Source organism: Melospiza georgiana, chromosome 7 (assembly GCF_028018845.1).
Source record: "Melospiza georgiana isolate bMelGeo1 chromosome 7, bMelGeo1.pri, whole genome shotgun sequence".
NCBI classification, from domain to species: Eukaryota; Metazoa; Chordata; class Aves; order Passeriformes; family Passerellidae; genus Melospiza; species Melospiza georgiana.
In genome coordinates, this window is record NC_080436.1 from 40,857,759 (window position 1) to 40,885,185 (window position 27,427).

A 27,427-nucleotide genomic window follows, 5' to 3' on the forward strand; every position below is an offset into this window, starting at 1 on the left:
AGGGTTAAGCTTTTGTTAAATGAAGGCTTTTTCACTAAAACCAGCTAAGGTTACAGAAGCTGGCAGTACATCACCACATTAGAGGAAGTTTCACAATAGCTGATTCTGCACAAAACATTAAATACAGATAAACCCTTCCTATTTCTGTTATTGCAAATTATTTAATGAGTTTCTTAGTTCTACTTTTTGATTTTTTTTAATGGTTCAGGATGCTGCTCATGATTTTGAAATAGCACAGGCTATCATACCTCCACCCTTACTTGCTTGCCTATTACTGCCTGCCAAGCAATGTGTTCACTAGAAAACTGCTCTTTTGTACTCTATTTCATTTCAGTCCAGATCCCTCCAGTTTAGATCTGCTCTCTTCGTATTAACCAATTCGTTCTTTGAATTTAGCAGGCGGTGCCCTTGCCATCCCCACAAACATTATATTAAGACACATGTAGTAGCGGCCACAGCTTCTTCCACACTGAACAGAAAGCACTTCTGAAACCTGAGCCTTTTAAATTTAATCTTACAAATTATTTTAACCAGCATGCATAAATTATTGTTTTAGGCTTTTCTTCTCTACTGTCAGTGCACATTTCACCTCTATAACTGCAAAGTTACATCTGGGATGAGGTCCAGAAGGTCGCTGTTAAGACATAAAACTCCACTGTTATCGCCCAGTCTAGTAATACAAGAAAACTCATGTTTATCATCTAGCAAAGTATCACATATTCTCTGACTGTGCAAAATGCCTTTCAAAGTTGCTAAAACTGATTTTGGAATTCACCTCGCAGCACAAACTCTCTATTAGTTTTAAGTACTCTGTAAACTGTACAAGAGACACCAAACTCATTAAAGGTATACACTAAAATTATATGCTATCAAATTTATATTTCAAGCCTACATACAAAGTAATCCAGAAAGAATGATAACAGTATTATGTTAATTGTTAAAGACCTTCTCAACAGCTAAACCTGAAGTCACACAAATAATTGCACCCACAGACTAAGTTTTACTTAGACTGATCCATAAGTTTTAGCTGAGGCTGTACTTAAAGTCGGGCTGAAATCATGACCCGGATGAAGAATTTAGCATTAGACCATTCAGTAAATAATATTTTCCTTTTCCCTGTATGAGTTTTGCTTCTCAGAGAACTATCAGAATGCTTACTGCTACAGCTTACTTACTATGACCAACGTGGTCAGTTGTGTGACATTGCTGTTCAGCCACCTGAAAACAGAAAACAACTCATGATCAACTGAGTCATCAAGCAACTTCTGCAAGGACAAAGACACATCAAACAGAACACTAAAATTTATTTTTAAAAAGTACATGAGGCATTTCCAGCACACTGAAAGCACTGTGTGCCAGATATGAAGCCATTACAAGAGGAACAGTTGAAGATAAATTTACATAGTAACACTTTTTGTTTTTGCAATCATCTGCTTAAATACACATACCCATTTTACTATAACTAAATTGTGAATGATACAGTACAACAGGCACCCCTTTGATAAACACAGTAAGCCAAAGGAATCTGTCAAAATGCAAAGTAATTCCCAAAAAATAATGGAAAATGTTATTTTCAATAATGGAACCAGAGTTTCATTCCATTAGTGATGCCTTCTAGCATGCAGATTTCGAATTCTTCTCATGCTATGAGAATTCAGAAGCATCTGTGTGTCAGTACACAACCACACATACTGCACTGAAAATTTTAAACTCAAAATAATTTTCAGCACTTGTTTGGATTGTTTACTTCCCAGACTTTTTTTCTTCCTGGGCAGATCAAGTTTTTCTGAACACCTAGCTCACACACAGTGCATAGGACACCGAAAACAGCAAAACAGATGCAACATTTCCATTTCAGAACAATGTTATTGCTATAGTAGTAGAAATCCAATACTGTTGGGATTTTCTGATTTTTTTTTCACTGAAGACATGTAAAGATTGAGTGAAATTTTACAGCTTGGTACTTTAAAAATATCTTCTGTAAAATAAAATGTGGACTTGCTTTACAAAGCTTGGAGGCGCTCTCTGCAGCTACACTGAGACAATTTTAACTAAGCAAAGCGGCATAATTTGCCGACGTATCAAAATGCTAGAGTAAAATGGCATTTCAGGATTTTTCTCTGGGTTTGCCTTGATTAGAGCTTTTAGACAGAATGCTTTTTAGAAAACAAATGCATAGAAAAACAGGTATTTTTACTCTAGATCCTTTTCTACGGCATCACACTGCTGGGAGCATAAAGCTCTCACATATCTCACAGTGGCACAGACAGGAAAGCACACAAATAAGCTAACACAAACAAAACTTCAGTCATCTACATGAGTAAGAACTTCTTTAAGAGTTAGGCAAGCTAGCTAATTTAAAGCTAGGTAGGCAGTTGCATCAACTGCAGCCATACTTTTTTTTAATGTAATCTTAAATTACAACCTGGAAATGTGTGGGCATTAACTCCAACTGCTTTTTTTTGTTTCTTCTGACCACCAATGTCAACCTAAACACCCATGCCTGCCAGAAAAGCAATAGCTATTTTTCTCCCTTGACAAAGGACAGCCAAGAACAAAACACTCCTCACAACAGTCAGTGGCAACATCAAGAACCCATAAAGGAAAGGTATCATGTTTATTCTCCCAAGGGGAAATCTGAACATTGATATTCACCTTCTCTAGTTTACTGTCATACTTTGACATCACCAAAAAATCCCAACCTACTGGAACCAAAACAAGGGAGAAGATAGAAGATACCACACAGTAATTATACAATTTAAACAACTGGAGCACAACTTGACACTTGAGAGAGGGGAAGCTTAAAAAAGTATGCATTTTGCTACATTCTCAATCATCCTGCTGGCTGACTAGAGCCCTGAATTGTCTTCCCAAATGTAGAAAACACAGGTGTATTTCCTTTCTTAAGTTGGAAACATGGCACTTCCTGCATTAACTGAAGCTCAAAGCTCAAGTACTTGCTCTCAGCTAATATTCTGCAAGTATATTCTACTTCTGACTACATACATTTCTGCGGCACTGCTGAATTAGGGGTTTGGAATCAGTCCTGAAGGCACTGAATAGTCCCGCAAGACCTGAACTTAGGGACAAAGGTTAGAGGTTCAGCAGAAGGCAGCGAAAAAAAGTTCTTCAGGTTCCTGCTTGCCACTTGCCAAGAAGGATAACCAGCTACTCAAGCACCCGGCAGGCAGGGATACTGCACAGCCACGGCTTCTTCAGCCTTGAATCAAGTCATGAAATAGTTTTAAAAACAGGATCTACTATGGCTCCCTGATTAAAAGCACACAGACTGGCTTTGGCCCCAGTGTCCAATGTACAGAATAAACAGATGCCCTAAACGGAAAACCAAGGTAAAACTCAATAGCAAAGATATGATTTGGCATGAACTGAAAGAAATTATACAACATTAACTTCTCCATACAGTAAAAAATAAGCTAATGGACCAAAGAATATTGTTTCAGATTAAATATTCTCTTTCTTAACATAACTGTACACACACAAACATGACAAGCTCAGGATTAACCATTTAACTGTCAAATACTGGAAGTCCTTGACACTAGTTTCTTCTTCCTTTCAGTACTTCCAGTTATTCTATTAAGGCCCTACAAGCATTTGTTTGTGGTTTCTTTTTTTGATTTGTTTTTAGAACCAATTATTAGAAAGTGTAAAACAAAATATCCTCAGACACAAACAAAATCCTAAAGCAAATTAAGAATAAAAGGCCAGAAACAGCCAACATTCCATACTCAGTAACAATGGAGAGAGGTGGAAGTTGAGTATTTAAAACAAAAAACAAAAACAAACAAACAAACCTAAAACCACAACAGCAACAGAAACCTGAGAGTGGTCAACGGAGAATGGGACACTTACAATGGACGAGAGTGATTTTATTGTTTTCGAATTTCAATATTGACTATGCAACATTAATGTCACCTAATCAGGCTTCCCTGCTTTATTTCCTTACTGTGTAAAAGTAAAGACAAAGGAAGCTTCCTGTGCTTAATATTAGCACATATATGAAGCTAATTAAGGTGTGACTTCAGTGGGAAGTCAGGATGAGGTGAATTCCCACCTTTGTTACTCTTATCACTTTGCAAGGTGGGTTTTTAAGCAAGATTAGAATAACTGGTTTACATTCTGGGAATGGCATCTTCTCATTTAAATCCAAACTTGTATCTGAAAGCACCGCAGAATGCAGCAAAATAAAACGTTTTCATAAAGCTGTGAGGGAAGACATTTTCTATCTTGATGGTAATTTGCTTATTTCTCCAAAGCAAACATACTACTAAAGATATGCCTGTCTTCTAAAAACTTAGTGCCCTTCTTAATTACATTGCAAACAAAGACTGAAAGACCACTGCTATGAGGTTACACTCCTCCTGGCTTTCATTCATTAATTCAGAACTTGTCTGCTCTGAAAGCTTACTGTGATGGGAAAGCTATTGAAGTTGTAGCATTTATAAAAGACTGAGAAAGTGAGATTAGGGAGTATTATCAATCAGTTTCATACTTCTATTAATATTTGGAACCAGTAGTTGCCAAAAACCCTATAGAAAGTACATTTGATAAAATGGGGGGCCCTTATTCTCTTGAACTTACCTGAACATTTGAAAAAAAACTGAAGCAAGTTTCTCTGTGTAAGACAAGACATGCCATTTTTAGTAGTTTTGGTCGTTTTAAAAGCAGAAAAGTCATCAATACCTACCGAAGACTAGTACATGACAATATATTTCTTGAAAACCCCTTCCACTGAATAGTCAAAAGAAAGAGAGAAGTCATGGGCCCAAACACAGTATTAGAAAAGTACCTTGATATAAAAAACCACACACACATACTTTAACAGGTTTTTTTAAGACTCATCTCCTCTGGTGAACTAATGTTGGAGAACCAATCATTCAAAAAAATGAATTTAGAGCAAAAGATCAACCAAAAAAAAATATCAGAAAATGTTGAAACTGCCAAAGCCAAATTATCCCTTATGATTTCAAAAACTGATAGTACAACAGGAGTTCAGTATTGCATCATCATATTTATGCATCAGTTGGCATGAAGAACTTTTAAGTAACAGAAACCAATTGCCTTCTCTAAGACTTTGGGTTCTGGGTTTAATTTTGTTTAAAAGATTGTTGGGTTTTGACTGCTTGCAATTCTCCCCCTGCCCTCTTCAACAAACCGGTGAACCAGTATGGAAAGAGCACAGAACTGAAAATAACTTCTGGGTCAAATTTACTTCCTTCCTATCCCACATCACACAATTCTTCTAATAGATAAAATATCACCTTTGAATTTGGTTTCCTTCTCCAATCTTTACATCCTTCAGGTTTTCATCTTAAAATTGCTCTTCATCAGCTTCACTCTATTTGCTTGAATCCAGCAATTTCTATGTTCTTTACACTTTTTTGGGGGGGAGCTTGTGCACCATGGGTCACAAGTATGCAAGGTTTAAATTTTGCTAAAACTAAAGCAGTTTAAATTCTTTCAAATTCTTGTATAAATCTCCAGATTGCCCTCAAAATCCTAGTGTATGTTCTCTTCACCTATATTACAAATATGGTTCTTGAATATGAACAATCTTTCTGGAACAGACAGAAATAAACTACATTCCAGATGAGGCCTTACCAGGAGTTCCCAATGCAACAATCATCTAAGAGAAACACTACAGTCACTGCACAACAGCCTCCCATCTAGAGACACACTCACCCCAGTGACTCTCTCAAGTACTGGCCCATGAAGACTCAGTTGTCACATGCTTCCCCACTGGGCACAACCCTTCAGTGGATAAGCTCTTCACAGCTCTTGCTGCACCTTCTGAACAGAAACAATGCAACTGAGGGGGCAGGAAGTGGGGATCCACCAAAAAAAACCCCCACACTCTAAAGGATCTTTGATACGGTCTAGTTACATTCAGCTTCATTTCTTCAAGATGTTCTTGTTTCTTCCAGTCATTTGCAATTGAACATTCCTCAGATTATGATGTGTAGAACCACAGACATAACTCCTACTCCCCAAAAGTACCACGTTTTCTCATATTATTATTTTATCAGTCATCAAAAAACTGCCCCCTCTTCACCTACATTAGACAAAATTCTAGAAGTGGGAGAAAAACTAAGGCCTTTACCCACATTTTAAGTTTGTATAAACAGAATGAAGATAAGAAATGTTAAATCAATTTCACTGTACTAAGAAATCATCTTTTCAGCAGCAAATGTGAGTTGTCCATTTTTATGACTAATGTCCTAAGTGCAAGAAGCCACACTTTTACAGTGAGTATGGCAGCACTGCTTTTTGAAAGCAGAAGCCACACAAACCCTTAGGTTAGTACCTGATTCTGCAGTGGCCAGACTATACTTCTCGGTCATAGAGGAAATACGGAGGTTAGTTAGCTGCTAGAATGGTGTACACAGGAACTATGAATTGGCCCCAAACTGCCTGACTGGGGCTCACACATAGTTTCACTGTATATTTTTTATCCAAGTAATTTGATCCATGCAGCTGGAGACATCTCTCGTATTCAATCATTGTGTACAGAGATCCACTTACACAGAATTGCTTAGGTTGGAAAAGCCCTCCAAGACCACAGAGTCCAACTGTTCCCCCCCATCACTGCCAAGGCCACCACTAATCCACGTCTCCAAGTGCCACGTGGCTTTTAAATGCTCCCAGGGATAGGGACTCCATTACTGCCCTGAGTACCCTGTGCCAGGGTTTGGCAACCCTTTCCAGGGAAGAAATTGTTCCTAACATCCAATCTAAGCCTTCCCTGGCACAAAACCGTACAATCATACCAAAGTAAATACCTTCTAGACAGAATCTTTATTATCCTTTGAACTGTCATATTTCTTTAAGTCTCTATTAATTTTAACTTGTTTGTTTGACCATCTTCAAATGAAAATATTGAAACTTGAAAAATATTAATAATTCTCATACTAAAGCAATTGTTCATTATTTGATCTCCGAATGCTGAAAAATCTCCATGCCAATCTTCACTATGTGAAGAATAAAGACACTCCTCCTTTGAGTTTATTTCTGCTTCAGTATAAAAACCACAAAAGCAAAACCATCAACTGGAGGCTTTATTTGGTTCAGTAGTATTAAAAAACAAATTCAACTTTTTAAAATCCTTTTTTGCATTTTTCAGGTAAAATATGCCCGCAAAACACACCACTTTTTTGCATAATTGTTCTCTAGATCAAGCTAAAAAGCAAGAAAGTTCAGAAAGCTGAGCTATGGGGGTTTATTCACATTGTTGACCATTTTGTGCAGCTCGACAAGGTGAGATTCCAACACCTGGCTGCTCAGAAAAAGAAGGCACTGTGGAAGAAACAAAAGCTGCATGGACTGCCAAAGCTCTGTTAGCACATCGGACACACTTATGCCATGAACCTTTCCATAACAGGACTTCTCACTGTTATTATGGCTGAAAGCAAAGATGTCAGCTATGACATGGCCTACCTACATCATAATTAGGTATTGTGATCAAGATTCAACACTTGTGAAAAAATTATCTTCTAGCAAAGCTTGCCCAAAAGTGCTGAAAGGCTTTTGGATCACTTTACTTAGTTTTCATTCAACTCCCACATTCTACAGACATGACAGATTTTTTCTCTGACTCAGCACTTCCAGGTATCAGCAGGCACACTTAGGACTAAAAAGCATGGCCATTCCATATAACCTCCCTAAGTGTCACTTCCGTGCATTTGAGAAACAAAAATTGTGTCAAGGCTACTCTCTAACAAGTGAGGAAATGCTGGTTCACGACTCTATAATGCCAGTACAAAGTGAAAAAAAACTATAGTCGGTAAAAATCCAAAACGGCTCCTCTTCCTGTGGTCACCTTCAGTAGAAAACTACAAAATGTGAAAATAATTTTTTCTTCTAGCAAAGTGCCATTTCAGCCTTTAACACCCATTTCAAGCTACAGAAAAAGAGAAAGTCTAAGAACTACTGCACTAGTAAGACTTGATCCTCTCTTTGAAGACTGACTGCTACCTTGAGACTGCATATTTGCTCTGCAATGCTGGAAGATCTTGCAAACAAGAGGGGAGCAGCGAGACATGGCTTCAGTATTCGCAGAGCTAGCTGCTCCAGACAATTACTGCATCTGCCAAAAAGACACAGGAATTGTTTTGCATAGTGCCCCAGTCACAGACAAAGCTCCACTGCATTGTACATGACTCCTAGGCAATCATAAAGGCAATAATTACACAGACACAAACACAGCTGAGAAAAGACAGAGAAAGCAAGAACAAAAAAATCTGACAAAGGAAGAAAATAAGAAAAAAACAAAGCTATCAGAAAGTTTCAAAAGGCTTTTTTTTTTTTTCAATTAATAGATTGAGTTACTTAAGAACAAAAATGCAATGCAACCATAAAGTCTCACAGGAATTAAGTGAGACTATTAGGATGAAGATGATGATGATGAAGGTACAGGTATCTTTATCAGGAATTTGTTTATCACAGAGGCAGCACATAGTTAAGGCATATCTAAAATGCCAGTAAGTCACTTAATTATTAAGTTTCCCAGCACTGAAGTCCAGCAACAAATGGTTAGAAAAAGTATGAAATATAGGTTTGATTCACAATTAGATTATTTCAAGTACACAAGCTAATATAAGAGTCTTATTCTGAAAACTGCAACAAGAAGATAATTCTTTCCATGCAAAGATATTATTTCCAGGTCCTTAAAAAACAGTTTGATCTCCAAAACTGAGATGCTGTGATGTGACAAACAGTAAACATTTTGTCTCTTCTGCAATAAAAGGAATTACCACTGCATGCTAAAGCATTTCAACCAAATGACATTGGAAATTAATTGGTTATCAAGCACAGCTACATTTAAACATCCTTTGTACCAGATCTTCTGTCTTTATACTTCTACATCAGTCACAGAAACATTGCCCCGCCTGTCTACAAAACCATTAATCCAACTTGTAAAAATAAATTTTCGAAGATGTATGTATATATGTGTATATGTTTATGTATATGTATCTATGTACAGGGACACCTTCCACTATCCCAGGTTGCTCCAAGTCCTGTCCAACCTGGCCTTGGATACTTCCAGGGATGGGGCAGCCACAGCTTCTCTGTGCTAAGGCCTCAGCACACTCATGAGGAAGAATTCCTTCCCAATATCTCAGTTAAACCTGTCCCACCAATCACCTGGCGTTCAGAGCCCAAGATACCATGACAGAAAAAGATTCCCCATATTGTGTGACACTGAAGAGTTAATTTAAACCTAACGCAGAAGCAGTATTTTGAGGCAGAAACACAGATAGAACTGTTTACAGTTTCTTGTAATTATTCTCTTGATGGACTACACATACATAAAATAATTTTTCCACATAAGTACACAAGAAACCACATAACCCGAAGCAAGTAGGACATAATGGATTTTCATAAAGAAGAACTCACAAATTAAAATGTGGGGGAAAATAATCCTAAGTAATGTACTGGAAGGCTTATTTGGCAAAGAAGTACTGGAGGACAAGAATAAATCCATTTCCAGAAAAAATATCTTTGATAATGCCAGGATCAAACCATTTACTACATATAATTACTTATATTTTATAGGTGCATCAGATAAAACAGGAACAGATTTGACAAATAAGATCATTTTAGCAATAGAGATGGCTTTTATCTATAAAATAAATACCCATAGATATTTATTTACCTATAAATACACGTTAAGGAAGAACAATAATCTATTGCAATTCTAATTCACTCTTGCCCAAGATAGTAGTATCTTCCTTAAGCACATATGTAACATTTTCTGACACTGGAATAGTCTCACAGGGACCTACAGTTTCCATCTATCCACAAACAAAGCCAAAATATTCAAACACCATTCCCTTTCAGCAGGGAAGGGGAAAAAAAACCCTACCATTTTAGGCTTCTCACTCTTTCTTCCAGGACAACAATCAGACTCCTGCACTGGCAGCTGTCATACAAAACAACCAGAATAACAGTTACTTCACATATCACATAGTCCTTAACTATACCACATTCCTTCTTGTCCATTTCCTAATGCATACTCCTGCATTCTGCTCTTGAGAACCAGAGTCTGACTTCATGCTTTGACAGAAGAGGCACATATTCACATCTGACTTGGATAGCCTTGTATTGAAACATGCCAACAACAAATGTCTAGTAATATAACTAGTACAATAAGGAAAATAGATCAGGATTCAAAGAAGCTGGGATAATAAAATACCTCATGTCTCATTCAAATATTTTATCTTCATTTTACAATGTTCAGTAAAATACTTTATTTACATTAAAAATCTTGTAGTCATCTTTATCAGTTTACATAACACTACATTTAGATCGAAACACTTCTGATTAATCACAAAAATTACAAGCTAATGAATCAGCGTGTTTCCTAGTTACGTGTCTAGTACTAGGCAGCATTACTTTTCAAAACAACCGCTAAAAAAGAAAAAATAGAGGGTTTCATTACAAACAGGGGTTTATTGGGGGTTTTCTGTTTGTTTTTTAACATGTATTAAAGTTTACTGCCTTACAAAACAAAGCAGTGCAGCTGATAAGCTAACTTTAGCATTGCAAAGACCAAAGGGAAACACAGGTTTTCCTAATTTTGAAGATGACAGTATGTTTATATATATACATACACACACACATACACTTTATGTATTTGATGATGGAATTACAACCATTGAAAAAAAACCCTAGTTAACAGATTTTATTAATACAGTAATTCTAATATATTACTCCTCTGGAACAACAAAAGGCTTTAAATTGGTCCAAGTGTATCAAAGGTAATTAAAAAAACTTGTATCACAAAAAAACCCAACAGTACTAATGGACATCTTCTGTAGCTTATCCCTAAGTCATCAGGGCATGACATGAGCCACCTACCAGGCATATATAGTTGATTTAACAGATCACATGGTAAGTACCAACATGCTACCCGAAAAAAACAAAAAATCCATACCAGTGGTAAAGTCTATTCCACAGATTTTTCTAAATACAGAGTACTGCTACAGAGGGTTCATTTCCCTGAAACTAAAAGGCAAAGCAAATCCTGCAACAGAGACAATCACTAAAAATTCTGGAACAGAGAAATTATGTTGCTCTCTGCTACCATGCAAAATATAGTTGACAGAATAGAGCTACACACACAAATATTGAGTATTTTGTTTAGGCATGGATAAATTTGAATGGAAATAACTGTTGGTTTTCAGGAAAAAAACAAAGGAGCAAATTTTACTTAAGGAAAAATCAACCCTTCTCCCTTTCCCCTCAGATTTTGGGTAAGGGAGAATTTGACAGTGTAAATATATAAGGTAATCCATCAAAGACAGAACTGAAGAACTTACTACTAAGTTTATAATAAAACAATCTCTAAAAAACAACCCTTTTTATTATTCTGAGGAAAAGCAGCAAAGAGAACAGAAGTTTAACCTATGGTACTCTGGGTTCCCTGTGCTCACACAGTTCAGTATGAAGTTACTAAAACATCTGTGTCAACATTCTCTCCTAACATGATATAAAAGCAGCAGGAGAAAACCCATTTTGTACTTGACATAGTTGTTGATTTTCTTCAGGCACACTTTTATGGAGTCCTCCTATCTCAGGACATTGAGCATTATATGTCAAAACAGTATAATCTAAGAAATTGCAGAACAACAAAAAGTTATCTTTTTAAAGATCACACTGGATAGCCTGTAACTTAATCCTCACACATTGTATTTCAATGAATCCTAAAGACCTCGGAATTTGAGAGTCTTAATTCAAGACTGTAGCAATATTCTACACTTCTGGTCAAAACTCATGACTCTGCATGCTCTCCTAGCACCATTCTGACATAAAGTAGGTTTAAACAGTTCACCAAAACATCCTAAAATATAGAACAAGTGACACACAGGATCAAAGAGTGGTTGAGATTGAAAGGGAGACCATCTTGTCAAAGCCTTTGCTGAAGTAGTCACTTAGAATCAGTTGCCCAGGACTGTGTGCAGATGACTTTGGAGTATTCCCAAGGGTGAAGACTTTGCAACCTCTCAGGACAACCTATGTCAGTGTGCAGCCATCCTCACAAATAAAAAGTGCTTCCTGATATTTGAGGGCAACTTCACAGAATGGGTCAGTCTGAAAGGGACAGCAGAAGGTCATGTGGTCCTGCCTCCCTGCTCAAGCAGGGTAATCCCAGAGCACATGGCATGGAACCTCCTGTGTTTCAGTCTGTGCCCATCTTTGTCCTGATCCACTGAAAAGAGCCTGGTTCTGTCCTCTTTGCACCTTTCAGACAGGTATTTCCAAACAGCTATGAGATTCCCCTGAACCTTTTCTCTGGGCTGAGGAGTTCAAACTCTATTTCCTTGCAAGTAAAATGCTCCACACCCTTCAACTCCTTAAGGGCCATTTATCAGATGCACTTCAGTAGTCCCATGCTGAGGAGCTCAGAGCTACACACACAACTCTACAAACCTCACCTCTGTCCTTCAGCACCCATTTAACTGCATTCTGAACAGTGAAATGCCATAAAGAATTTTGGTAACAACTTACAAATTGTAGTAATTTATTGGAACAACGGCAGAGCCACAACCCACACCAAAAAAGGCTTCAAGCATCTGCCCTTTAATGTTCTTCAGTCCAACCTTTTATATTCTTTATTTTACATGCATTCCACCTGTGTGCCCCCTGTACCTTTTTGTCATCGGTCAGTACACCTTGGCACTCCCTGTCTCACTGCCTTCAACACTGGTCACCTGTCCAGCACAGCTGTAGCCCATTAGGGATGAGGCTCAGCCACAGCCCCACTCACAATTACCACAAATTGTGTGCTTACAACAGTAATTCTTCTGGCAAAAAGATTTATGGTAACAACTAGTTCAAAGAAACAAAATTTGCATACCAGTTCCACTGTATTAATGAACAAAAAATATTGCGATAGTGTTGTGCCAGCAAAACAATAGACTGCAATCACTGGAAGTCGAAAGTGTAATGCAAGCTAGCAATCTTACCTAGTTTAAAATAAAATTGATAATTAGGTGTGAGTGATGGGCTCTGCTGTCAGGATTCTCCACTGCCCCTATTCCTTCAGTCTTGCTGAAGCAATTGTATGAATCTTGGCCACATACACAATGGAGAAAGAAAACCCAAAGAACCCTGTGAATTGTACTCAGAAAATAGAGTGTAAAAATAAGGAACTAGTGGTAGTCATAATTTTTTACTTCAAACCATTAGCATGTATTACATTCATTATATTAGCATCATTCTAGTACAAATGCAATGTACTAGACATTCTACTAGGTTTCTGCAAGTTGGAAAGCTAACAGCAGCCTGAAGATACTACAATGGGTACCTACTTGAAAATCTACAACTTGTGTTTCAAAGTATTTTTCTTCTGCTTCCCTATTCTTTCTGGGCAAAAATAAGGTTGCAAGCATTTTCTTCTGCTCTGTGAGAAGTAGCTCAGGATAAGACCACAGTTTTGACAAGATAACTTAAGAATCTGTAAAAGGAAGTTGATTGTCTACTGATTAAAAGACAAAATACTGTAAAAAAAAAAAAAGGCCTTAAAACAGTGTGGAAAGGACCACTACAGGGTATGACATGATAAGAGGCCACAAGCTAGCAAGTCTGAATTAATTGTTTCTTAGAAGAATATCCTGATTGTTCAGCTCCTAAAGGCTGGAGCTTGAGCTCAAAAATGAAACTTCACCCCTGCTTAGCACTAATTTAACTCTGCTACTAATGGAATTCAAAGTACATCTAAGAAGAACATAAAGAGAAATGCTACATATTTTTAAAATATTGCCCTAAGTATCAACCAGTATCTGAGTATCTCAGACAAGAAACATTGAATCAGATTAGTAAGAATCCATCATGGAATAGCTTTTTGTTTTTAACAAACTACATTTATTTAGAAGGAAAGACGGTCAAGATATAAGTTTGTTCTAAAACTCACTTTCGGTTTGATATCTACAGATCACTGATCATTTGACCTCTGCCCTTTTTCTTTATGGCTCATTAAAAAAAAAAAAACAAAAAAACAAAACAAAAAAAAAAAAAAAAAAAAAAAACAAAAAAAAAAAAAAAAAAAAAAAAACCAGAAAAGAAGCAACAGGCGAGTTGAAAATTAATCATCCTGAGGCCATTTGCTTTTAAAAATGCAACTTCTGATTATTTCATTGATTTTTATATATAAAATAATCTATTTACAAGAAAAAAACATTTAAAAAGGAACTTAAATGTCTTGTTTAAGAAGCTAAGCTTCTCCTCAAGTCCTGTAGAAATTGTAGTCTTACACTTCTGCTGTTAAAAATTAAATTTATACTGATCTAACAGGACCTGACTTCTGTTCAACAAATGAAAACATATTGAAACCTGTTTTTCGGCAATTCTATGACAACTTATTTTCTAGCATCCACAGAAGTTAATTACTGCCACATGCATGAACCAGTATGATTTATACTACAACAAGAGTAGCTATCTATGCAGGCTTTTTAATATCTGATAAACAAGTCTGACTCTAGTTAGTCTAGTTTACAATTTACAGGATGACAGTGAATCTTGTTCATCACTGAAATCCAGTCCACAATATGTGGCAGGGTGTGGAGGGGGGGGCAGGTGGTGGAGGAGGGCAGACACCTCACCTGCTTTAAAAAATAACTATGACTATATTAACATTGACATATTTTAAAACGTTGTATTTTTCACTTGCATTTGACTACATAAGCAGTAGTCGTTAAAAAAGGAAGCACTAAAAGCAGGTTCTGCTTTTATTAATGAAACAGCAATCAGCTGTCTGTAAGCTGTCCATGTGACACATGCACACAATCCATTTCACAGGGCACTGGTACATTCACAGACTTCAGTTCTGAAAAATCCTCAACTACAATGAAAGCTCTGGAAAACTGTATATTATTATGTGCACGCATTTCATAAATGCAAATGCTTGTTCTCTCATGTAATACTGCACTGGAAAGATAACGAGTCAGTACAACTTGTGCTAGACTATCTGCGTGCCCTCCATAAGAAATAATGCACACATGGGAATGATTCTAAGGTACTTTCACCAACAGAAATTACTGGAGTACTTATTGCTCATAGTTACAGATGTGAACATCATTCTAGTCATGTTACTTAAAAGTGACCAACATTTTCTAACTGAAAATATTGAATTTATTCTAAGAACAAAATTTTGATCCAAAGAAAGTAAAATTTAGCATTCACTATCTGCATTCTACTGTGCACAAAACCCTTGTACAGGGTACCATGCAAAAGCTTTTTACTACAGGTCTCCTCATGTGCTACTTTTGAGGTGGCTGAAAAATTCTCCTGTGAGCAGTGCTCCTCTGATGGTCCTCTGCAATTCCCTACTGCATGAGGAAACACAAGTCCAGTTCAACAATCCACTTGGCAAGGACAGTGCTGACAGCACACATACTTGCTGTACAGTGGGCACACGCTGAGCAATCAGAGAACTGCTCGGGGCATCGGTGAAGTAACATTAATACTGGCCCTACCACTTCCTCAGCTGGCAGGTCTAATCTGTGCATCTTCTTCAAGACAGTGATTGATTTTCAGAAAACTGTAGAACTTAACAGTTGAATATCTAGCCTACTTTCAATTATGTCTGAAAAGAAATGATGAACAAAAGTTACGGCATGGAATGGACAGGCACATGGACAAACAGGTGAGCCCAGTCATAAAACTTTACGTGTTGACAACAGGTACTTGAAGGGAAAGAGACACATGGAGCAAAAAAAGTAACTCAGCTTTACAAAAAGATCCCACTTACATGCATTTCAAATGTCTCCCACAACACGTAACACAGATCATTCCTTAAGACAATTGCTTATCTATTTATTTTAAACACATTTCAAGGTATAAAAAATACCACAATTATAAAAATTAAGCATTTAGAGGCCAAGAAATCCTTTTAAAGTGATTGCCCACACTTGTTTTAACATAAAGTCCTTACACTATTCACGGATCTCTCAGAACACATAAATCATTTCCATTACCGCAAAAAGACTGCAGGCTACATTTGAACACTGCTCTGTATAAACTACTTACATCAACACAATAAACTTTCCAATATGCTGTATAGCTATAACATCTTAACTACTAACACTGAAAATTTACTGGCATCTCCAAGAGTCAAAAGATGTACCTCAATCATAACCAGAAACAGACTGACATAGAAAAACATCTCCCAAAAAACAGGCAAGTATTTCAAGCTGCTCTGTATCTTTCTCACATAAAAATAAAAGGAAAATGACATAGCATAATCTGTTCCTTTCAGTTCCTAATACCAGGAGAAAAAGAACATTTTATAACTGACTGCATTTAACATTAGTTTTAACCTAAAGTAAGTGAGAGTGAGTTCCTTCCTTCCCCACATGCCCTTTGAGTGTTTGTTTGTATAATGAACACACTACATTTTGCAAATCATAAAAAAATAGTTCAAAACTAGCCCTCTGTATAAGGCTCTACCATGGAACCAGTACTTCCCATTCTTGTTCAAAAATACATTTGGTTCCATGAAGATAACTTGCTATACCCTCTAAGCCTTAAAGGGGGAAAAATCAGGCCTGAAAAGCACTTCTAGAAAAGAAGAAAAGAGAACTGCAGAAAAATACAGCGTTAATACCACAATTAAAGGCTGAACAATAAAGGACCCTTACTAAGTCTGTTGTCATTTCAGTAATATGTTCTCTCCATATGCATTTTTTCTCATTTCTGAAATGTACTGCTCCAAACACGCTTACATGCATTAAGTGGCAAGTATATAACTATAAAAACCGTTCAGATATTTTTTATTTGGCAAATTGTTGGCAAGTTAAAACAAACAAAAAAAGATATGAAAAACACCAAACAGAAGCACTTCAGTACGTCATTAAAATGGGGCATAACCATTTTGTGTTCAAATATACACCTATTCTAAAACCCTATCCTCTAAATCCTCCATTACATTTAAGGTATGACTAAATCCAAGCGCACTCTCAACTAAGCTGCCAGAAAGATAATAACTGTTAGAATATATTTCTGTGATTTTTTTCAATAATCCACAGTATTTCACTCCCTTTAGTCAAGACTTGGTATCTCAACTTTCTTCCCATTTCTCATACTTTCTTTGGGACAGTAGCTTTTTAACATGGTCTCTGTTGACAACGCAGTGAAAAAAATTCAGTTGGTTAAGTGTCAGCGATTACTAAGAGGAGGGTAGGTGTGTAATCACCTAATATCAGAATATCCTGTATTGGAGATCCAAAAAGATCATTGAATTCAACCCTGACCCTGCCCAGGATACCCCAACAATCCCACCCTGTCCCTGAGAGCACTGTCCAAACCCCCCTGGAGCTCTGGCAGCCTTGGGGCTGTGACCATTCCCTGGGGAGCCTGGGCAGTGCCCAACAACCCTCTGAGGACAGAACCTTTCCTGATATCCACCCTAAACCCATCTCTGACACAGCTACAGCTGTTCCCTCAGGTCCTGTCCCTGATCACAGAGAGCAGAAATCAGAGCTGCCCCTTCACTTCCCCCCATGAGGAAGCTGTAGACCCCAATGAGGTCTGACCTCAATCTCCTTTTCTCCAGACAGGACAAACCAAGAGACCTCAGCCATTCTTCACATGGCTTTCCCTCCAAACCCTTAACAATTTACTTCTTTAGACTCCTGTGTAAGATAATTTCACTGAAAGAGCCAAGATGGAAGCGTCTATTGTTTCTAATATTAGACTCAGTAATTAAAACCACTCAAAAATCCAAACAGTAATTCTCCTTGCTGCTTTGAAAGCTCCTACAATCGTGTTATGAACAAACTGTTTCTGGCATTACAACTGCTGTAGAGGTTGGGTACCCCCAGGGACCTACTGAGCACCCTTCCACCCCACTTCTCTCTCAAACCACACAGCTGTAGTCTCAGTTACCTCTGATCTAGCTCTTTCTTCAACACTGAAAAGAAGCAGTGAGGTGCTACGGGTAACTCCAAGAAAGAAAAATTATCAGATATACAATGGAAAAATGCTGGTTTGCATTTCTCACAGTTTATCCTTTATTCAATTGCTGTAACTACTCAGACAAGACCAGAGCTGTAAGGAGTGATAACATCTTTTAGTAAATCAACTGATACAGCTTGAAAAACTAGACTCTTTCAGGCATGTATGTTTGATATTTTTGTCTTGCTGACTAACACAGTAAGAAACCTCCCTTAATGACTTCCCATTTTCCTAGATCCATACATATGAAACAAGAATTTATTTACAACGTTCCTCAGCAATACTTTCTTTACATGCCAGCTTATAAATTAGTAACAAATTAACAACTTACAATGTACTGGATCAAAAGATGTATGGAGAGCAGGAATTCTGGGCTCCCTTTTATTCCCAGAAGAACTAAGGATGTTAAGAAAACTGACTTTTATTGTCAAAATTATATTACTCCTTATAAAAGTTCCAGTCACTAGGCCAAACAAAAATACAGAAAAGTTATCAAACTATTCTGCATAAGCTTGATTTCCCACTGAAAAGCAAAACTGAATGCAGGGAGATAAACTTTACAGCTTATATATATTAATTAACATATATATTAATATACATAAATCACAGCTTATATATATTAATAACTAATATTTCTAAGTATGTACTTTTAACATCGTAATAATAGATAAGCATACCTATATAAGAGTAGAGTCTTTCCTAATACATCCATTATTTTCTCCATGGGATACTCAACAGGACTGCTTACTTCTATTTTACTATACTTTCATTTTGTGTAATACAATCACATGTTATATTTCTTGGTTTTCCCCCAAGACCACTGGGTATACAATGCATGGGAAAAAAATATATCAGCAACTACAGTGTTAGCAAGATAACAGCGGGTAAATCTAACAAGGATTTCTTATTCAGAACAACAAACGTTACAAAACGACTACAAAGCTTGGCTAATGTCACATTTTTTTGTCTTTACATAACAAGATTTCATGTTTAAGATGTATGTCACTGCTCACCCTTACACCTTGTTTCTTCAAAGCACAGAGTTTAACATTTTATTCAGCATTTAGTTAAAAATAAATATTTAATACAGAGGTTGCTCTATGATGCAAGCACAGCTAAAATGAAGGGCCTCTGTGGCTGCAGTGACCAGATTTCAAATGCAGGTAAATCAATAAAAAAGAAAGCTCAAGCACAGTCGCCATGTGTGAGTAGAATGGTTTATAATAGCTTGCAAATGACTATGCACTTGCTATAACCAGCTGTTCTTAAATTATGAATACGCAACCAATTCATGTTAAAGCCAAATCCCAGCACCATTTTAACAGGGAAATCCTAGCAGTTTTTTGCTTGCTCCACATGTTAGTTCTGTTAAGGCTACACAAACAGCAGTAACGTTGGAACAAATAGGACCAAACTATTTGCATTTCATTACTAAGTCCATTAGCACAGCAAGGGTTGTCAATCTTTAGAACTCCCCTACAACAGCACAGGCAATACAACAATGATCTCCAAGCCAAAAGAAAACCTCCACAGCAGACACACAAGCCCCTCTGCCAAGTTTTTGCTTCAGCCACTCAGCCTGTCTACCCTGACCTGTTTGAAGGCTTGCATCAAGCTTCAAACAGTTAAAAACATCCATCATAAAAACAAAGACAGGACACTGAATTATACAGTATTAACCTCCAGGGTTTGCATACAAAGATGTAAGACTTATTTATGTCATAGCACGTTAAGAGCTTCAGCAGACTGTTCTTTACACCAAACCAGCTGCCAATTTGATGAACCTCTCTGCCCTCAGCAGTACAGTGTCTTTGATTAATGAGTGCATGCTTGGGGAAAAGTGCAAGAACAAAAAATGGGGCAAAATCCACACAATTATGTCCCTGTGCACCAGTGGACCACTGCAATCATTTTTGTCCAACTGGCTTCCTGTTGTAGAAAGACTGAGGGCTGAGGAGGTGGTTGTGGAATTATTTTGCTGATTATACTTGGATACTACATACCACTCTTCTAAAATAGATAACTGTTAAAATGGACTGCATTGTTTATGAAAGAATCTTTGAGCATTAGAAAAACATTAACTCATTAACACAAATTGATTAATAATTAGGGTCACAATCCAAAAACATCATCTCTGTACTCAGTGAAGGAAAAAATACTCTCAGGAAGATTTCCAGGTTTTATCTTCTAATCCAAAAGACTCAGGACTGAGGTTCAAGTTCAAGAATAGCTAGGCAGATTATTTTGTGCCTTTAAATTACTGTATTAAGTATTCTAAAGAAAATCTACCCTTTACTCCCTGTAATTTACAGGAGTAAGAATATACTGGTAGGGTTCATCATTACTCAAAAAATGAAAATTTTTCCTTATGCTTTGCAACAATTCCAGAGCAGAACTAAGTTCTGTGCGAGGCTCCAAACAGACAACAGCATTATCAGACAGTCGCTGTATTATTTTTAAGCCCACCGTCTTTCCCAAGGCTTTACACTGTAAACATTACTGGTGACAAATGCTTAAATTTAGCAGTCCCACTAACTGCTAATGTAAAGAGTCCATCAGGTAGAACAATTTTTCAGGTAGTTTTTTCTTTACATTTTTAGTAGTGTGAATGTTAAGGGTTTGGGTGATTCCTCCCTCAGCAGCAAGAAAAATCTCTGCAATCTCTTTTTGCAAACTACCAAGGCTTAACCCATTCAGCTCTTTACAATGCCTGACCTACATCAAGTGAAAGGAGTCTTATTTCCCTTACACACAGAAAACAACACATTCGGGAGGCCCTGAAGGGCTTGGGTAGCAAGGTAAAAGGAGAGAATTCACATTAAAGGCAACAGGCATCATACAGACACTGACAAGCCCAGCACATTTTTTCCTAAGTTTCAGAGACTATGTTTGAAAGATCATCTGTCACTAAGCAAAGTTTTAAAATGCATACTTGTTTTGATATTGGTCTTTTTCCAACGACCTGAAAGATACTCTATAAAAGGGAAGGAACTGGTATTAGGAATTGTGTCAAATACATAAATTAATTCTGTTAAACTAAACTGGGAAAACCCTTGTATCCTTTCTTCCTTATTGCTACATTAAAAAAAGTTAAACAACCATTAAGACCACCTCACACTCCAAGAGTTTCTTTCTGGTGTCTCAAGAGCTGATGTCTCATGAAATGCTAACACCACAAAATAAACCACAATTTCTCCTTCCCAAAAAGAAACAAAAATCTATTTTATACCATAAAATTACTACTTTTATTATTTATTTCCATTTAAATCTGAGCAGAACTTTTGTATTGGACTCGAACAAAGTATACATGTTTTTTTTGCTTTCAAAGAATGGCTGGAGTCCTGGGCACTATATAACAGCAAATTTAAGACAGTAAATAGCTTAAACACTAAAGAACTCGGATAAGAACTTAACACAGCGAATAGCTGAAATCTGTGCTAACTGGACTATATGTTCTACATACCTCTTTTCCACTTAAAATTGTATGATTAAGAAACAAAACAATGGCAAAATACTGCATTTTGCCTGGCCCTTGTGCAGAGGCTGAATGAATATGTGGTCCCAGTTTTGTTTAAAGACTACGCGCTGCATTCTGCTTACCTACCCATAGCAATTACACTGTGGGCTAACAAACCACGCATTTCCGTTTTCAAGGAAAAACAACTACCCAGCACACTACAGATTAAAGTCACTGAAGGCAGCTCTTTCCTCATCCTCCACCACCAACTACTTGTGATGTTGGTAAAAGACTAAACCCTTCAAGAGTCCTTATCTCTGTAACAGTGAAACTAATACTGTCTTGCTTTCATAAAGCCCAAAGAAAGACAAACTAAAAAAATAATGAGAACCTACTGTTTTCCTCATACAAATCTTCTGGTGATTCCTTTCTGGTTTGTTTGTGGCTATTTACAGTAAAACTGGTTTTAAAGTAAAAATGTACTAGCATAACAAAAACATCTTTAAAAGCATAGATGTCCATTTAAAAAAAGGACACTTCATTTCCTTCTTTGATGCAACGGGGAAGATCATCTGTACCTAGATTCTGAATAGTGCATAATGTTCTTCAATACAAACTTCCCATTTCTAAAAACATGTTTACCAACATATACTTACTACATTTTGTCTACATTCAGAATGTTGTAAACTATTAAACTACCACAAAAATCACTGCTAACTTTGATAACTGCTTCAGTGTTCCTTGTGGTGGCAATTAACAATCACAAACTAGTTTATAATGTAGTATGACATAATTCACTGAATGTACTGTAGTAAAACTACAGTATTAACTCAGAAGTTGATCCACACTTGGGAGAAAACTGGTACACTATAGGAATCTCCCTGGGGCCAAATTACCTACATGATGAAAACACTAAGCATCACTCTTAGTACTCTAATGGAATAGGTCTGTTTTGTTTATTAAACAAAAAAAAAATCAAACAAAAAACCCCATTCCACCGTTATCTACACTTTTAAGTTTCATTTAAAGATAACTATACATTAGCATCTCTGAGACGATCACAGTAAAGGGATTTGAACACAGAATGTTCACACAGTGAAACCCTCCATGTGCCAGAGGGAGGAGGGAGGAAGGGTGTAAGAAACTGCATTGTTGGTTATACCTCCCAACAGTCAAGATCTCTTATTCCCAAATATACCATTATAAGAAAATTATAGAACTAACTACAGTGAGGTACTCCTTCCCCTCATTCTGGGATATGAGACCTGGCGCACAAGCTTAATTTTCTTTGCAACTCTGATATTCTACGTCTTGCATGGGAACAAAAAGTAGCAACAAAGACCTTAACAATTGCAGTTCAAGCTGGGAGGGACTGTTCTACTTGAATTCAATGACACCACTAATGGCTTCTTAGCAATTTCATGAAACCAACCAGCTGTCAAATCGATGCATCAGAAGGAACAGTTATGCACTCCCAGAAGAAAAAAGCAACACATCAGGATGTTTTGCAAAACATCTGCTCCCTTACAATGCAGTTCTACAATAAACACGCAAACAAAGAAAACATTAAAAAGGGCAACAGGATCTATAGGAAAGGCTTCTGTTACCTACTCATTTGCATTTTACGTGTCTCCCAAAAAAGACCAAAAAAGTCTAGTAGAACTTTCTTCTTAACATAAGGTCAACATAAAGATTAAACAAATATACTGCAGTGGTCAAGTCAACGCTCTCTCCCTTCATGATATAAAGATATTGTTAGACTACCTTTTGAAAATGCAAAACATTTTATTACATGTTCAAGAAAACCAAGAATTTTTCACCAAAAGGTATGAACTGTGCATTTAGGTTTTTTCCCTCTCACACTACTCAAAAAATTTTACAATGGCATTGACAACCTACAAGAATCTTAAAAACAATTACCTTTTTGTGGGAACACAGACCTGTAAGGAACCCAGCACAGTGGAATTTAGTTTGAGAAAATAATTTGGATGAGAAATACCAGTATGTCACGGTTTAGGATTGGTAATCTCCAATTCAGTGCTCCCACTGAAACCATGCGCTGCTCATTCGCTCCCTCCCCTTTTTCAGTATGGAGAGGAGAATTGGAGGCACAAAAGGTAAAGGTATCTGATTGAGATAAGCACAATTTACCGGAAACAGCAATGAGACAAGAAAACGAATAGTAATAGCAACAATACTAATGACAGGGACTACAAAAAAGCGCCCAAAGATTCACACGGAAACAATAATACCCTAGTTTCACTTGGAAGAAAGCCCTTCTCTCCCCAAGAGGAACAGAGTGCCTTGCCTGCCCTTCCCACCCCAACGAACAGAGGTAAGGTGGTCAGAACTACAGGGTGCTGGCCATGCCCCTCCTGGCTGCTGCAAAAATGAACCCTGTCCTGGCTGGAACTAGAACACGGTATCACAATTCCAATTTATTTTCAATACAGAATAGTCACAAAACCTTATACTGTGACATTCAGAACAGACTTTGGATCAGGAATGAAAAGGAAACAATACCTGATCCTCTAAAGATTTTTTTTTTTACTTTCCAGAGAGTTCTGTTTACGAACAATTTCATCACAACCTGATATGGATACTCCCCTTGCTTGCAGGAATTGGTAGACCCTATTATTAAGCGAGCATCACCTGCCTGAAGTGAACATAGAATTTCTTGAATACTGAAGATTCCTTAACGATTCCCTTCTCTACATATACTTTACAAAAATTACGTTGGCTACCATTTTCTTAACATTATTCAGTTTACTGATTTTGCAGGATTTTGTATGTGGTTTATTATGAGATGTCAAAGTTATACTGCCATTTTTGGAAACTACTTATCCTCTGTTGCTCACCATTTATAACCAATCCAATCTTCTAGACCTTCACTGAACTTATAATTTAGAATCACCTGCTGCACATGCTTTCCACTGTTTAAACATTTTCATTTACTCAGCATTCACGCATGCAGGAAATAGCAAATCCAACCACACTTTTTGATGCATTTAGGAAAGAAAAATAAAGTAAGAATCTGACATTTGTTCTAACATAACCTTAAAGCTACTTTAAGTACAGCATTCAATACTGACTTGGATAGAAAGTCTTGATGTACAGGACAAACAGCTATTCCTATTACTTTGTATGTTAAATGCTGTCAGTATTTTCCCCAATCCTGAAGACTAAGAAAATGTGAATTAAATACAAGTAGTTTCATGTTCTCCATAGTGTGACTTTAAATATGGAGCTAGTGAAACAAGCATAGAGAAAAGGATGGAAAAACAAAAATTTATCTACAACAATTACTCCTTACCAATTACATGTTTCACCAAGTCATGTGACCAGAAAAACTTTCATAAGCTCAAAAAAAGGGCAATTGAGAACCAAATTAACACGTTGAACAATACCTTTTATTGTTCTCCCTTTCACAACAGCTGATGCAAAACTTGTAGTCAGAGGAGAAGAGATTTGTTGTTGGGTTTTGGGTAAGGAGTTGTTGCAGGGTTGGTTCTTTCAATGAGTTAAGTATAGTTACTAGGTTTAGCCACACACATTATACAGTACCTGGAACACAACCCAAACTACATGTAATATTTATAGGTACTTTCCAGATGGAACCTTTTCATAATATACCTTAATAAGTTCGTTGGCTTCCAAACATACCTCCAAGTCTGTAATTTAAAAATGGAGGTCTGTTTAGCCATGTTCCTCATGCCAAGAAGACTCTGTTTATTTCTCAGGGAAGATTCTGTACCAAGAGTTCCATGTAAACTTCACATCAGATTCATACTTTCCATAAACAAAACCAGTGCAGATTTCCAGATAATTTGTTATTTAACATAGTAACTTCAGAACGTTTTTTTAAATAACCCAACAATTAAGCATTGCACATTAAATACTAAGGCCGGGGCAGTAAAAAAAAAAAATAAAGGGGGGGGAGGGTGGGGCCACGATTCTTTTCCTGCTATGAAACTAGGCACCAGGTAAGGAAGCGTATTCTCAGTGTCCCCTGTACGTGCGCGCACGACTAGGAACCTTTCTCTTTAAAGTGTGGTTTACAACACGTTAGATCAGGGATTCCAGGGGAAAGCACAGAGTCTTGGACTTTAAAAATCCCCTTAAACTTTACATGACGTCACTATCTGTCCCTGTAACATTCCCTAAACTTTAATGCTTATCCAGAAGTGCTTTCAGGTTTTCTACTATTTCCCTTGTAAAAGAGACGGTCAGACTTTGAAATAAAAATTTGCCCAAGATGGCGAAAGGCTTGTTGTTTAGAGGGCAGAAAAATGGAGGATATTGTAATATACACAAAGGGATAAATTTCAACAACTGGCCCAGCGCTGCAGCTGCTTGTTTCTCTTCCCAAGGACGGCACACGCACAAAGCCGCGGACAGAGGGGCCCGCAGCGAGCCGGGTGTGCGGAGCGGCGCCCGCTCCCGGCCCGCGCCGCGCCCCGCGGAAGGGAGGGAGAGAGGGAGGGAGGGAGCGGCTGCTCACAGCGCGCGGGAGCGGCGGCGGCGCGGGGCCGAGGGTCGCCCGCCGAGGGGCATCGCCCGCTCCGGCCGCTGCCCCGCGGCCGCTCCGCGCCGCCCCGCCTCGCGCCCGCCCTGACAGCCCCGACCGAGGGGAGCGGGGCAGCGCCCGCCGCCAAGAAGGGAACGGGGCGGGAGGGCCGCCGGCAGCGGAGCGTACCACACAGCGCCACACAAAAGAGCCGCCCGGTGGCCGCTAGAAGCCGCCGCGCCGCCCCGGAGGCTGCGGGCGTCCGTCGGCAGAGACGTGACCGGCACCGCCCGGCCGAGGCACGGGCGTGCGGCCATGAGCAAAGTTTAAAATCGCTCGGAACACGGCCGTCCCGTCTGCAGACACCCCGGCCCCGGCCATTCCCCGGGACTCACCTCCACGCAGCCACTCCGCCTCCCGCCCGCAGCCCTGCCCGGGCAGGGCCCCGCAGCGGGACTCGCGTTCGGCCCACACAACAAAGGGGCGATACGCACCGGCAGGGACGCGGCCGGCGAGGCGGACGCTACTCGGGCTGGGGAGCCCCGGCGCGGCAGAACACCATCCTACTCCGGCCGCTCACCTGGGAGAAGCTCCGCCGCTCGGTGCGCGGGGCGCGCGGCTCCCACTCTCCCGCTCTCTCCCCTGCGCTGTGCGGGCGGCGCGCGCCGGGCCGGCCCTTCCCGGCGCTCCCCGGAGCCGGGCGGGGGCGCGCGCGGGCGGCGGCGCGCACGGCGGCCGCCCCCAGCCGGCGGGACCCTGGAGGGGGTCGCGGCCCCCGCGGCCCGGTGACGTCACCGCCGGCGCGCCCCGCGGGGCTGGCGGCGTGGCCGGGCCGGGTGGCGGGATCGGGGGCGGGATCCCGGGGCTCGCCGCGGGACCCCCGCGCTGCGGAAAGTTCTGAACCACGCTCTTCACACAGCGACCCAAAGTTCCAGTTCACCTTGGGTCATTTTTTAATGATGACTTTATCGGCCGGGCCAGAAACCAAGTTTGCCCACCTTAAGAATCTACAGATTAAGTTCAGGTTAAAAAAAAATAATAAATCAACAATAGACTCTGTGGTGTAAACGAATGACGTCTACGAAACAAACAAAATGAGGTGATCCAAAAGGAGACATTTTAAAGAAGCAACGTTCAACTTTTGAGTTCGTGAAGTACTCGATAGAGAAAGACAGCCACAAGGGTGCCAGAATGAAATTAAAATCAAGGGGAAGTATTAGCACTCACCAGCTATTGACACAAGAATTTAAATTAAAAACACATCTTTTAAATACAAATCATCTTGCCTTGCCTGAAACAATCCATAGAGGTTGTTTGTAGAAAATTAAAAGCTGTGCTTCCCTACACCAACCCTTCACACTACACACATGGTATCCTCCTTTATTTTTTTTTTTTCTTCCTTCTTTGGCATAATCTCAAACTCAAGCAGGGTTAAAGTACACTGCTAGAGCCCAAGGACTGCTCCCTACAAACCATAACTTTAACACCATCAA

At 38.7% G+C, this 27,427-nt stretch overlaps 1 protein-coding gene across 1 annotated transcript in view; it reads right to left on the reverse strand.

Moving 5' to 3' along the window:
• BAZ2B (bromodomain adjacent to zinc finger domain 2B) overlaps window positions 1-26,603 on the reverse strand; it is a 110,876-nt gene extending 84,273 nt beyond the window's left edge. The window contains exon 1 of the mRNA XM_058027643.1: window positions 26,515-26,603. The gene's annotated coding sequence lies outside the window, so the exon portion shown is untranslated. The remainder of the gene's footprint in view (window positions 1-26,514) is intronic.
• Between the last annotated feature and the right edge of the window lie 824 nt (window positions 26,604-27,427).